The following is a 13,135-nucleotide window of genomic DNA, read 5'->3' as shown; positions in this document are numbered from 1 at the left end:
GGCGCGGGGCCCCCTTACTCGCGGGGCCCAATCGGAGCAATCGGTCCAATCGGCTTAAGGTCGGCCCTGGCCTCACCTTTGTCCCCCTCCGTCCCCACCTCAATGAGTTCCACGCCCGCCGCGATTTGGAGCTCTTCTTCCATCGCCTCCGCCTCACACCATTCTTCCATGGGAAGGAGTCCTCGCCCCCCATTGATGATCCCTTTTCCCGTCTCCAACGGACCCCCTCCTCTTGGACCCCCCCCCCCCTCATGGCCAGTGGTACAATGAAATTTGGGGGTCACCATCCGATGTCGGAACGGGAGAACATTCTCAGCGGCTTGGACTTCCGAATCGGCCACTTCCTACCGGAGACCGCGGCTCCCGAAGTGCACAGGCTGAGCTGGGTGGAGATTCACGCTGGCGGCCCTCGGCAAAGGGATCCCAGGGCTCCATGATGTTGTAAATAGTGCGGCCCGAGGCTGGGAGCTCCGCAAACCACAGCTCCATGATGTTGAAGCAGCTGGCCCAACACTCCAGTGCTTCAAACGGCGATCCAGGTAACGCATCGCCTGCTCCGCGGTGAATCCAATATGTACTTTAAAACCAACTGTTTAATGACAACATACAGTAGGATCTAAAAGTGTCACACTGTTACTGTCGGGTAGTCATGGTCCTCTAGTCGTGGGGGTGGGGAATTGGGAGGGGGGGGGGCCGTACAAGTGAAATAGCTTAGGGCCTCTCTTCATCTAAATCCGACCCTGACTATATAACTCTATGACATAATCAGTATGAATGAATGAATGAATGAATGAATGAATGAATGAATGAATGAATAAGTTTATTGGCCAAGTATTCACATACAAGGAATTTGCCTTGGCGCTTCGCCCGCAAGTGACAACATGACATACAGTGACAGTTAGGAATGACACATAAAAGGGGTGGAAAATTGCAACCTTCACGTGGAACCTGTTTCGACGAATGCAATCAACCCTGCGTGCACAACCAAATAAGATCAAATGGAACAAGTTGTCCTCCAACTTTAGGCTGTGCACGCCATACGCAAGAAGAAGAAGAAGACACATAAAACACGAAACATTAATAATAAAACATTTACTTATTTAGCGGAGACTACAACTCAATTTTAATTGATGATGTAACAATACTTCCTTATTTTCCATCCTGATGTGGGTCAGATGCATGTTGATGTCCATTGATTGGGTCTTTCTTTTTTATCGGGTTGAAAAATTGAGTATCAGCATGGCTTGTGAGATTCTGCACAATCCAACAATCTCCGTTGCCAGACAAGTTGCTAGGAGACATAATGTCAAAGTGCACCGTAGTTATTTTTGTTGCAAGTGCCTGGTGTATTACTTGTTGCTAAGTTAGATTCCATCACCATGAACTGCATTTTTGATCGAAATGCACTTTTACCGTTCTCATTATCATTTTTCTCCATAATGTGCACAAGAAAGCCTAATGCACTGAATTTGAATCTTGTGAAAATCCTTTATTGACCAGATAACAAAACATTTGTCGATGTAACCGTCATGTTAACAAGGAAGGTTTAGCAAGGAAAAACACAAAGTGCTCGAGTAACTAAGTGGGTCAGGCAGCACTGATTGTGGTGGGAATGGGAGGGGCGGGTGGAAGCTGGAAGAGAGGAGCGGCAGGATAAAGCCTGGTGAGTGATAGGTGGATATAGATGAGGGTGTGAGGGTGGTATTGATCGGCAGAAGGTAGGAGAAAGAACAGCAATGAAAAGACAAAAGGTGTGAGACGAGGATTGAAGAGTTTTGAATTGTGAAGCCAGAGGAAGGAATGTAGTTTAGAGATACAGCGCGGAAACAGGCCCTTCGGCCCACCGGGTCTGTGCCGACCAGCGATCCCCGCACGTTAACACTATCCTACACCCACTTGGGACAATTTTGTCTTTACATTTACCAAGCCAATTAACCTACAAACCTGTACGTCTTTGGAGTGTGGGAGGCAGAGGAGAGAAATGAGTGCGAGTCCAGGTGATGGGTATGTGGAGGCAACTGAATTATCCTACCACAACCAGAGAGCAACAAAAGCTTTTCACTGTACCTTGTTACACGTGACAATAAACTAAACTGAGACTGATAAAATGGGATTGGTGGGGCATTAGTGTAATCGGGTGCTTAATGGTTGTCTTAGACTCCATGAACTGTAGGAAGGAACTGCAGATGCTGGTTTAAACTAAAGATAGACACAAAATGCTGGAGTAACTCAGCGGGACAGGCAGCATCTCTGGAGAAAAGGAATGGGCGACGTTTCGGGTCGAGTTGAAGAAGGGTCTCGACGTGAAAGTGAAGAAAGCGAATGGCATGTTGGCCTTGATAACAAGAGGAATCGATTATAGGAGCAAAGAGGTCCTTCTGCAGTTGTACAGAGCCCTAGTGAGACCACACCTGAAGTATTGTGTGCAGTTTTGGTCCCCTAATTTGAGGAAGGACATTCATGCTATTGAGGGAGTGCAGCGTAGGTTTACAACGTTCATTCCCGGGATGGCGGGACTGTCATATGCTGAGAGAATGGAGCAGCTGGGCTTGTACACTCAAGTTTAGAAGGATGAGAGGAGATCTCATTGAAACATATAAGATTGTTAAGGGCTTGGACAAGCTAGAGGCAGGAAACATGTTCCCGATGTTGGGGGAGTCCAGAACCAGGGGCCACAGTTTCAGAATAAGGAGTTTAGAACGGAGACGAGGAAACACTTTTTCTCACAGAGAGTGGTGAGTCTGCGGAATTTTCTGCCTCAGGTGGAGGCAGGTTCTCTGGATGCTTTCAAGAGAGAGCTAGATAGGGCTCTTAAAAATAACGGTCAGGGGATATGGGGAGAAGGCAGGAATGGGGTACTGATTGGGGATGATCAGCCATGAACACATTGAATGGCGGTGCTGGCTCGAAGGGCCGAATGGCCAACTCCTGCACCTATTGTCTATTGTCTATTGTCTATTGTCTATTGTCTATTGAAACATCACCCATGCCTTCTCTCAGAGATGCTTCCTGTCCCGCTGAGTTACTCCAGTATTCAAAGGTTCAAAGGTTCAAAGGTTGATTTATTGTCACATACACCTAGATGTAGTGAAATTCTTTTTGCCAATGCAGCACATAAAAAAGAATACAAACATAACAATAATAAATAGCTTTAACATAAAAACACCCCCCCACAATGGTTCCCATTATGGGGGAAGGCACAAAGTCCAGTCCCATCCCCAATGTCCACCCATAGTCGGGCCTATTGAGGCCTCCACAGTTGCCTCTACGGAGGCCTGATGTTCCAGGCCGTCCTCGCCGGGTGATGATATTCCGGCGTCGGGAGAGTCATCTCAGCGGCATGGGACACCTGGAACAGCCGCCTCCCTACTCGAGACCGTGGCTTCCGGAGCCGACAAGGCCGCGCCGAATGGAGCTCAACTGGCGATCTCGTCGCGAGATCCCAGGCTCCCGATTTAAGTTCAGCGCCGCCGCCCGCAGCTCCGCGATGTTTTTAACGCCGGTCCCAGCTCACGGGAGTTCCAGCGCGGCGACCCAGGCAAGGCACCGCCCGCCCCGCAATGGCGCTCCAGCGCTGCACCGCCGTCCTCACACCCGTAGCTCCGCAGCCGCCGATGCCGGTGCCGCCGCCGCCGCCGATGCCGGTGCCGCCGATGCCGAGGCTCCGGGCGGTCCCCTCAGGAAATGCCGCTCCAGGCCCGCTGGTAGGCCGCGAGGACGGGTCGAAAGTGCAGCCCGGAGAAAAGCTGCATCTCCGACCAGGTAGGGACCCTGAAAATTAGTTTCCCCCTTCCCCCCCCCCTCCCCCACACATAAAAAAGCTAGAACTCCTTAAAAACAACTAAACTAACTAAAAATAAGAAAAAAGAAATGAAAAACAGACAGCTGCAGGCTAGGCAGCCATACCCCCTACAGGTCAGCCTTGTGTCTGTCCATGAACTGTAGGGCCAGTTTCAATTGTGTGTGACTCAACAACTCTATACCAGTAGCACATTCTCACGAGTGCTTTACAGGAAAAAAGTAGGCATGCTGAAAACGTAATGTATCACACAACAGACACTCTTATACCCGCTGCAAAACATGTGCCCAATTATTATTTTTATTTTGAACAAGAAACTTTTACCCAGTAAGACAGTGGTAGAACGAGCATCTTGTGCACTTTGTTAAAAGGGTGGCATTTGGTTGGCGTTAAATAGCCTTGAAGCAATTAATGAAAATGGAAAATCTTGGATCAAAGTCCCTTGCCTCTAATGCATGATAATAAGCAGGCTCATGCTGCAAGGGAAGAAACCTGGCCAAACATATTTCATAGATATTGATTAATTGCATTTGAAAACTGGGAGCAGTGGTTATTTTTCATTAAGTACACAGACATTTGAAGAAATAAATGTCATTTATATAATGCATTAAATATCTTAGGATATCCTAAAGGCATTTCACAGACAACAAAGTACTTTTTTAATATAATAGCAACAGCAAAGATACAACGTAACCTTTAGGTAGACAAAAGTGCTGGAGAAACTCAGCGGGTGAGGCAGCATCTATGGAGCGAAGGAAATAGGCAACGTTTCGGGTCGAGACCCTTCTTCAGAATGATATGAGGGAGGGGGGAAGGGGGGCCGGGAAGAAGAAAGGATGAGGCGGAGAGTGGGCTGAGAGAGAGCTGGGAAGGGGAGGAGAAAGTAACGACTACCTGAAATTACATGATGGAGGCGCAGGAAGGTCCCGAGAAAGCAAACGTGCCTGTGGTAACGGGCCTGGGTTAGGATGTGGTCGTAGAGTTGGGGGGGGGGGGCAGTGAGAGAGGAGGTTGTGAAACTGTCTCCGGAGGGAGGAGGATAACCTCTTCAAAGTAGGCATACCTTGAGGAGATTTCGCAGTGGAGTAGACAAAGTGTTTAAGAAGGAACTGCAGATGCTGGAAAATCGAAGGTAGACAAAAATGCTGGAGAAACTCAGTGGGTGAGGCAGTATCTATGGAGCGAAGGAAATGGGCAACGTTTCGGGTCGAGACCCTTCTTCAGACTTTTAGTGCCATGCAGCACGGACAAATGCCCTTCACCCCATGTCGCACGTACTGACCAAGATGCCCCATCTAAGTTTATATGAGGATTAGTGTTCTGCAGATCAATACATTTCTACTCCCTCATCATTTAAAAAAATCTCTGTTGTCATGGAGTCGTAGTGCTATACAACACGGAAACAGGCCCTTCGGCCCAACTCACCCATGTCGGCCAAGATGCCCCCTCAAAGCTAGACCCATTTTAAACTTTACTGATACAGCGTGGAAACAGGCCCTTCAACTCACCAAGTCCAGTGATCATTCCGTACACTAGCACTATCCTACACACTAGGGACAATTTTCAATTTACAGAGACCAATGAACCTACAAACCTGTAAGTCTTTGGAGTGTGGGAGGAAATCGGAGCACCTGGAGAACACCCATACAGGTCACAGGGAGAACGTACAAACTCCGTACAGACAGCACCCGCAGTCAGGATCGAACTCAGATCTCCGGCGCTGGAAGGCAGCAATTCTACCGCTGCGCCACTGCGCCCACGTTTGGCCCATGTCCCTCGAAACCTTTCCTATCCATGTACCTGTCCAAATGTATTTTAAAATACAGTTACCCACTATATATAAGAAACAAGGATTTCAAATGTAGAGTCATAGATTCATACACCACAGAAACAAGCCTTTTGGCCCAACTCATCCACACTGACCAAGATGCTCCATCTAAGCTAGTCCCATTTGCCAGTGTCCGGCCCATATCCCTCTCAACCTTTCCTCTCCATTTACCTGTCCATGTGTCTTGGAAAGTGCCTTAGTTTTTAGTTTTAGTTTTTGTATTAGAGATACAGCATGGAAACGGAACCCTTCAGCCCACCAAGTCCGTGCCTACGATCACATTTCTTTAAGCTAGAGCCCCATGTTATCCCATTTTCTCATCCGCTCCCTAAATACTAGGGGCAATTCACGAAGGCTAATTAACCTATAAACCCGCATGTCTTTGGGATGTGGGAGAAATCTGGAGCAGCCGGACAGAACGCACGCGGTCACAGGGAGAAGGTCTAAACTTCACACAGACAAGGTCAGGATGGAACCTGGGTCTCTGGTGCTGTGAGGCAGAGGCTATATGAGCTGTGCGTTATTGTACATGCCTCAACTACCTCCTCTAACAGCTATACCCACCACCATCTGAATGGAAAAAGTTACCCCTCAAGTTAAAAGTAAACCTTTATCCTATCACATAAAAAACAGTTGGAATGACGATATATCACTCGTTAATTTACTTGTTTATATGCATGCTGCCATATGAATTTATTGATCCATAAATGACTCCATTAACGTATTGTTTCATTTATCAGTGTGGTTATGGGTTTGGGGAATTTATTAATCATTGGTGCCTAATATGTTTCATTAATTCACTAGACCCATTATTACACTAAATCATTAATTCTTGCTCTCATTGGTTTATTAATTAATTTGTCGGTGTGATTGCTGGTCTTTGGATGTTTTATGGTGCCATTGGTTTGTGAGAGTATTCACGTCCCTTCTGTTTCATTTATTCCTCATATCACTCTGCTCGTATTCCATTAAAGTAACTATTTCTTTTTCAGTGACCCCCACTCCTTTAAATTTTTTCTGTGTCCTCACTGACCTCTCGTTTCATAGATTTTCTACCCCTTTATTCCCATTGCTCTCCGAATTAATTGATAATTGCTGCCTGCCTTTCAAAATAGCCGACAGCTGTCTTCAGTAATTCACAGAGTTAGGGTGGACATGGAATTACTTAGACTTTACAATTTAGACATAGAAACATAGAAACATAGAAATTAGGTGCAGGAGTAGGCCATTCGGCCCTTCGAGCCTGCACCGCCATTCAATATGATCATGGCTGATCATCCAACTCAGTATCCCGTACCTGCCTTCTCTCCATACCCTCTGATCCCCTTAGCCACAAGGGCCACATCTAACTCCCTCTTAAATATAGCCAATGAACTGGCCTCGACTACCCTCTGTGGCAGAGAGTTCCAGAGATTCACCACTCTCTGTGTGAAAAAAGTTTTTCTCATCTCGGTTTTAAAGGATTTCCCCCTTATCCTTAAGCTGTGACCCCTTGTCCTGGACTTCCCCAACATCGGGAACAATCTTCCTGCATCTAGCCTGTCCAACCCCTCAAGAATTTTGTAAGTTTCTATAAGATCCCCTCTCAATCTCCTAAATTCTAGAGAGTATAAACCAAGTCTATCCAATCTTTCTTCATAAGACAGTCCTGACATCCCAGGAATCAGTCTGGTGAACCTTCTCTGCACTCCCTCTATGGCAATAATGTCCTTCCTCAGATTTGGAGACCAAAACTGTACGCAATACTCCAGGTGTGGTCTCACCAAGGCCCTGTACAACTGCAGTAGAACCTCCCTGCTCCTATACTCAAATCCTTTTGCTATGAAAGCTAACATACCATTCGCTTTCTTCACTGCCTGCTGCACCTGCATGCCTACTTTCAATGACTGGTGTACCATGACACCCAGGTCTCGCTGCATCTCCCCTTTTCCTAATCGGCCACCATTTAGATAATAGTCTGCTTTCCTGTTTTTGCCACCAAAATGGATAACCTCACATTTATCCACATTATACTGCATCTGCCAAACATTTGCCCACTCACCCAGCCTATCCAAGTCACCTTGCAGTCTCCTAGCATCCTCCTCACAGCTAACACTGCCCCCCAGCTTAGTGTCATCCGCAAACTTGGAGATATTGCCTTCAATTCCCTCATCCAGATCATTAATATATATTGTAAATAGCTGGGGTCCCAGCACTGAGCCTTGCGGTACCCCACTAGTCACTGCCCGCCATTGTGAAAAGGACCCGTTTACTCCTACTCTTTGCTTCCTGTTTGCCAGCCAGTTCTCTATCCACATCAATACTGAACCCCCAATGCCGTGTGCTTTAAGTTTGTATACTAATCTCTTATGTGGGACCTTGTCGAAAGCCTTCTGGAAGTCTAGATACACCACATCCACTGGTTCTCCCCTATCCACGCTACTAGTTACATCCTCGAAAAATTCTATAAGATTCGTCAGACATGATTTACCTTTCGTAAATCCATGCTGACTTTGTCCAATGATTTCACCACTTTCCAAATGTGCTGCTATCCCATCTTTAATAACTGACTCTAGCAGTTTCCCCACTACCGATGTTAGACTAACTGGTCTGTAATTCCCCGTTTTCTCTCTCCCTCCCTTCTTAAAAAGTGGGGTTACGTTTGCTACCCGCCAATCCTCAGGAACTACTCCAGAATCTAAAGAGTTTTGAAAGATTATTACTAATGCATCCACTATTTCTGGAGCTACTTCCTTAAGTACTCTGGGATGCAGCCTATCTGGCCCTGGGGATTTATCGGCCTTTAATCCATTCAATTTACCTAACACCACTTCCCGACTAACCTGGATTTCACTCAATTCCTCCAACTCCTTTGACCCGCGGTCCCCTGCTATTTCCGGCAGATTATTTATGTCTTCCTTAGTGAAGACGGAACCAAAGTAGTTATTCAATTGGTCCGCCATATCCTTGTTCCCCATGATCAACTCACCTGTTTCTGACTGCAAGGGACCTACATTTGTTTTAACTAATCTCTTTCTTTTCACATATCTATAAAAACTTTTGCAGTCAGTTTTTATGTTCCCTGCCAGTTTTCTTTCATAATCTATTTTTCCTTTCCTAATTAAGCCCTTTGTCCTCCTCTGCTGGTCTCTGAATTTCTCCCAGTCCTCTGGTATGCTGCTTTTTCTGGCTAATTTGTACGCATCATCCTTCGCTTTGATACTATCCCTGATTTCCCTTGTTATCCACGGATGTACTACCTTCCCTGATTTATTCTTTTGCCAAACTGGGATGAACAATTTTTGTAGTTCATCCATGCAGTCTTTAAATGTCTTCCATTGCATATCCACCGTCAACCCTTTTAGAATTAATTGCCAGTCAATCTTGGCCAATTCACGTCTCATACCCTCAAAGTTACCTTTCTTTAAGTTCAGAACCATTGTTTCTGAATTAACAATGTCACTCTCCATCCCAATGAAGAACTCAACCATATTATGGTCACTCTTGCCCAAGGGGGCACAGTACAACAAGACTGCTAACTAACCCTTCCTCATTACTCATATACCCAGTCTAAAATAGCCTGCTCTCTCGTTGGTTCCTCTACATGTTGATTTAGATAACTATCCCGCATACATTCCAAGAAATCCTCTTCCTCAGCACCCCTGCCAATTTGATTCACCCAATCTATATGTAGATTGCAGTCACCCATTATAACTGTTTTGCCTTTGTCGCACGCATTTCTAATTTCCTGTTTGATACCATCTCCAACTTCACTACTACTGTTAGGTGGCCTGTACACAACACCCACCAGCGTTTTCTGCCCCTTAGTGTTTCGCAGCTCTACCCATGCCGATTCCACATCCTCCAAACTAATGTCCTTCCTTTCCATTGCGTTAATCTCCTCTCTAACCAGCAACGCTACCCCACCTCCTTTTCCTTTCTCTCTATCCCTCCTGAATATTGAATATCCCTGGATGTTCAGCTCCCAGCCTTGGTCACCCTGGAGCCATGTCTCCGTGATCCCAACTATATCATAATCATGAATGGCTATCTGCACGTTCAACTCATCCACCTTATACTTGTATTGAGACACAAAGCCTTCAGGCTTGTTTTTACAACGCTCTTACCCCTTATACAATTATGTTGAAAAGTGGCCCTTTTTGATTTTTGCCCTGGTTTTGTCTGCCTGCCACTTTTACTTTTCACCTTGCTACCTATTGCTTCTACCCTCATTTTACACCCCCCTGCCTCTCTGCTCTTGTACCCATCCCCCTGCCACATTAGTTTAAATCCTCCCCGACAGCACTAGCAAACACTCCCCCAAGGACATTGGTTCCATTCCAGCCCAGGTGCAGACCATCCTGTTTGTACTCTTTTAGGCTTTAGAGATACAGCGCGGAAACAAGCCCTTCAGCCCACCGAGGCTGCACCGACCAGCGATCACCCCGTCTATTCCACACACTAGAGACAATTTACACTTTACAGAAGGAAATTAACCTGCAAATTCACTCGTCTTTGGGATGTGAGAGGAAACCAGAGCACCCGGAGAAAACCCACGCAGTCACAGGCAGAACGTACAATCATCCTACAGACAGTAGCGTAGTCAGGATCGAACCCTGGTCTCTGTCGTTGTGAGATTGCAACTCTACTGCTGCGCCACCGTGCCAAATGCTTACGGGTATTCCCCCTCCCACTTCCTTCGTCTGAAGCCTGCCTGACCCTGCACTGGTTTCGACACTCCACCCCTCACCAAAAATCCTTCGACAAGCTTTAAAGTTCGCAACCGTGTATTTTCTTTTTTTTTTGTTTTAGAGATACAGCGCGGAAACAGGCCCACTGGGCGCGCGCCGACCAGCGATCCCCGCACATTAACACTATCCTACACATACTAGGGCCAGTATTTTTACACATATGCCAAGTCAATTTACCTACATACATGTACTTCTTTGGCGTGTGGGAGGAAACCGAAGATCTCGGAGAAGACCCACGCGGTTACGGCGAGAACGTACAAACTCCATACAGACAGCACCCGTAGTCGGGATCGAACCCTGGTGCTGCAAGCGCTTTAAGGCAGCAATTTTACCGCTGTGCCCTAACAATCTGCCAATCAGGGAACCCCCCTCACTTGAGATTAACTGTTGCCGCCCGTAATTTGTCCGGACCCCATCTCCCTCACACTTTTCTGGTGCCTGGTCCCCCTGCATTCAGTCTGAAGAAGGGTCCCAACTTAAAACGTCACCTATCCATTTTCTTCAGGGATGCTGCCTCGCCCGCTGAGTTACTCCGGCATTTTCAAATGTTCATAGGTTCTAGGAGCAGAATTAGCCCATTCAGCCCATCAAGTCTACTCCGCCATTCAATCATGGCTGATCTATCTTTCCCTCTCAACCCCATTCTCCTGCCTTCTCCCCATAACCACTGACACCGTACTAATCAATAAACTGTCAATCTGCACCTTAAAAATATATATTGACTTGGCCTCCACAGCCGTTTGTGGCAATGAATTCCACAGATTCACCACCCTCTGACTAAAGAAGTTCCTCCTCATCTCTTTTCGAAAGTTACGTCCTCTTATTCTGAGGCTACGGCCTCTGCTCCTAGACTCTCCCACTAGTGCCCTCTCTCCCACTGTTTTGTGTCTGTCGTTGGTATAAACCAGTGCCTACAGTTCCTTGTTATTACATTTTGAATGCTTTTGGGAGAAGGCAAGTTAACGGCGGCAGTATTTTCTTCGAAACGGCCGAATTGCTAATCAAGAACCAGTTTAATACCAATCTTTACCAATATATTAATGAATTCCCCACTTGCGTTTGGTGAAGTATAATTTTTCATTCACTACCCTGGAAGCAAAGTTGTTTCATTAATGATTGATCGTACATTTCAGTGCATCTTAAATTATAATCTATCAACTGCCTGGATTAATGAAGAACATTAATTTTTAAAGTACAGATTAATATTTATTATCATTTCAGCATGGTAACAATTATTTCACAAATTTCATTCCCTTTTCTCTGACTTCTGCGACAGCACTGAAAAAGATTAACGTCATCCAAGGTATTCACCAATCTGACTTGGAAATACATCACTTTTCATTCATTATTTCCTGGGGCAGGGATGACTGATCACCAAGAGCTCCAACCACTGGAATGTTTTCACCTTGATGTCAATTGATCGGTTTTACCACGGTCGACAAAATGGCGCAGCGGTAGAGTTGCTGCCTTAGAGCGCCAGAGACCGGGTTTGATCCTGACCGCGGGTTCTGTCTGTGCAGAAATTGTACATTCTCCCAGTGACCGCCATGGCTATCCATCGGGTGCTCCTGTTTCCTCCCACACTCCAAAGACGTACAGGTTTTTGTAGGTTAATTGGCTTGGGTAAAATTGTAAATCGTCCCCAGTGTGTGGGACAATGCTCGTGTACGGGGCGATCTCTGGTCAGTGCCGACTCGGTGGGCCGAAGGGTCTGTTTCAGTGCTGTCTTTCTAAAGTGTAAAGTCTACCGTAAGGTTTCCTGATGTCTCATGGTTTACTAGGCTATGATTTCACCAGGTTAGTACCTTATTTTTCAGTGAATTTGCGACTGTCTTAGCATTTGCTTCGCCACCTCATTGAAGCACACCTGTTCTCCAAGATTCTTGGCGATATGAGGTTTATGTCAGGCAGTGAAGTTACAGACTTTGGTAGGGTAGAATGCAGTTCTAATACTATTGATAGCACAAAGAGCCTTATAGAAGAATTATGGGCGGCACGGTGAAGCAGCGGTAGAGTTGCCGCCTTACAGCGCCAGAGACCCAGGTTCGATCCTGACTACGGGTGCTGTCTGTGCGGAGTTTGTACGTTCTCCCCGTGACCTGCGTGGGTTTTCTCCGGGATCTTCAGTTTCCTCCCGCACTCCAAAGACGTACAGATTTGTAGGCTAATTGACCGGTGAAATTGGAAATTGTCCCTAGTGTGTAGGATAGTGTTAGTGTGCAGGGATCGCTGGTCGGCGCGGACTCGGTGGGCCGAAGGGCCTGTTTCCGTGTTGTATCTCTAAAACGAAAATTAAAGAAGGTTCTCGACTCGAAACGTTGCCTATTCCTTTTCTCCAGAGATGCTGCATGACCCACTGGGTTACTCCAGCATTTTGTGTCTATCTTATAGATTCCTTTCTTGAATTTCTAGATATGGTCTAAATTTATATTGTTTAGCACCAAAATAATCTCAACACATTGAAATGTTGCCAATCCATGACCTCCAAAGGTGTTGCCTGACCCACTGAATTACTCCAGCATTTAGCTGGAGTAGATCCAATCACAGATCCAAACCAGGTTAGTTCGGGGCCCTGGTGATTATCTAATCCAATGGAAACAATGGCCACACACAACTAAAACAAAGCCATTAACGTTAAAGAGTACGGTGTGGTGTCTCCTGCCATAGATTCATGGAAACAGGCCCTTCGGCCCCAATTTTGCCACATCGCCCGACACACCCCATTCACACTAGTCCCACCTGCCTGTGTTTGGCCCATATCCCTCTTGGCCCATGTTC

The sequence above is a fragment of the Amblyraja radiata genome, chromosome 4 (assembly GCF_010909765.2).
Source record: "Amblyraja radiata isolate CabotCenter1 chromosome 4, sAmbRad1.1.pri, whole genome shotgun sequence".
In the NCBI taxonomy this organism is placed as follows: Eukaryota; Metazoa; Chordata; class Chondrichthyes; order Rajiformes; family Rajidae; genus Amblyraja; species Amblyraja radiata.
This window is presented reverse-complemented; position numbering follows the sequence as displayed.